The sequence below is a fragment of the Coenobita brevimanus genome, chromosome 80 (assembly GCF_032717465.1).
Source record: "Coenobita brevimanus isolate Jiangsu-jjx chromosome 80, ASM3271746v2, whole genome shotgun sequence".
NCBI lineage: Eukaryota > Metazoa > Arthropoda > Malacostraca > Decapoda > Coenobitidae > Coenobita > Coenobita brevimanus.
The window spans coordinates 11546089-11548082 of record NC_137033.1 but is presented as its reverse complement, the minus strand read 5'-3'; positions in this window follow the sequence as shown (position 1 = coordinate 11548082).

Below are 1994 nucleotides of genomic sequence, written 5' to 3'. Positions count from 1 at the left end.
GCATTATAACCGGTTGCTGAATGAGGAGTTTGCGTGGGAAGGTTCGGAGTCAGTGGATCCAATGTTTGGCCCATGGCTACTACTGTAAACAAGGCAATACGCAGGATGCCATTGAGATGCGTGGTTTGTGTGTTTGGGTTGACTGCTGAAATGTTGAAGACCTCAGTGGAGATACAGAAGTGGGTTTAGTTACTGATCTGGAAAATTCGATTTTATATGAGCGTGTTGTCCCTGACGAATGGCTGAAGAATGTTATTGTAAATGTGTTTAAGACGAATGTTGATTCCCTGACTAGAGGAAATTACAGACATAAAACTTTTAGACCAGTTAATGAAATTATAGATAGAGTTCTGGAAGGTATGATAAGGAAACGAGGGAATACTGATGAGATGCAGAGTGGGTTTAAACAATTGATGCAACAGACATTGTCCAACAGCTTCAGGAAAAATATATTGGAAAGACAAGGGAGCTACAGTATATTTTGTTTTTGTTGATTTGGAGAAAGCCTTTGACCGAGTTCATTTGGAGGTGGTTAAGTGGGCAATGAGATAGTTTGGAATCGAGGAGTGGCTAGTTAGAGTAGTTACGGAAATGTACAAGGGTGCTTGCACCCGTGTAGAGTGAATGGAGATTTGAGTGGCGAGTATTTAGTGAATGTTGGCGTGCATGAGGGGTCAGCTTTGAGCCCCTTTTTGCTTACCATGGTGCTTGATGCTCTCCCATGTAACTTTAGATATGGACTCCATAGGAGATGATGTATGCTGTTGACTTCGATGACTGCGAAGAATGAAAATGATGCGGGGTAAACATTTAGGAGTGGAGAGAGGCAATGGGGCACAAGAGTTTGAGAGCAAACGCGGATAAAACAAAAGTGATGATATGTAGGGCTGGTGGCAGTACTGTCAAAGCATAGAGAATGGGGCCACTTCCAGTTTGCCACAAGGGTGTGGTAAGTAACTCCATCATGTGAAGTGTTTGAAATAAGAGGGTGCATAAAGGATGTAATTGTATTAGAGGCAGGCTACGAAATAATGTCGATTTCGTATGTGCAGTGTGTTGAGGAAAGCTTGTAGAGATTGACAGGCGTGAAAGGATTGATCGTGTTGGGGAGTCTCATCAGTGTGTGGAGGAATTTTCTTATTTTGGGGACATGTTATGTCATGAAGGTAGGGTAGGAGCTAGCTCTTTGGCTAGGATAAAGGGTGGGTGGAGGAAATTCTGGGAGCTGTTGCCTTTACCGACACTGAGAGGGTTTTCCCTCTGTGCTAAGGGCTCCTTGTATGCAGGATGCGTTAAGGGTGTAATGTTGCACTGTAGTGAGACCTGGGAAGTATAGGAAGAGGATATTCGTGGGCTGAAACACACAGAATGATAATGATTAGATGGATGTGCAGTGCTCTTTTGAATGAAAGGTCTGTGGGGTTAGGGATGGGACTGGAGAATTGAGAGGAAGGATGGGACTTGAATGTACTCGTATTAGTGTTGTGGTGGGAAGGGGTAGATTGAGATGATTTGGGCAAATTGAGAGGATGGAATACGACAGTTAGATGCGAAAGGTGAGAGGTGTGAACGTCGAGGGTAGGGTTGCGAGAGGCAGACCAAAACAGACCTGGGACGAGGTCATTGTGTGACCTCAGGGATAAGGAACTGAATAGAGAGGCTGCTAGAGATCGAGCAGCATGGAAAGCCGCCATTAGTTGACCAAGGCCAACGCATGCAAGCATGTTGGAGCTTTTATAAACGAAATTAAACGATAAGCATCATGCATAGGCGGACCTATACACACATACGCACACGGGAACGCACAAAACCACATAATTCACAGGGTTATATTCAAAATGGCATAGGAGGCTTCGTAATGCATTTTCCACTGCGATTTAATCTACATATTGCACCTTGATACCCAGTGTATGCTCTCTGTATCTCTTGTCGACATGGTTTACACGGCAATTTGAACCAATAGTAGGTGGAGGAGACAAAATAAATAGCTTAGG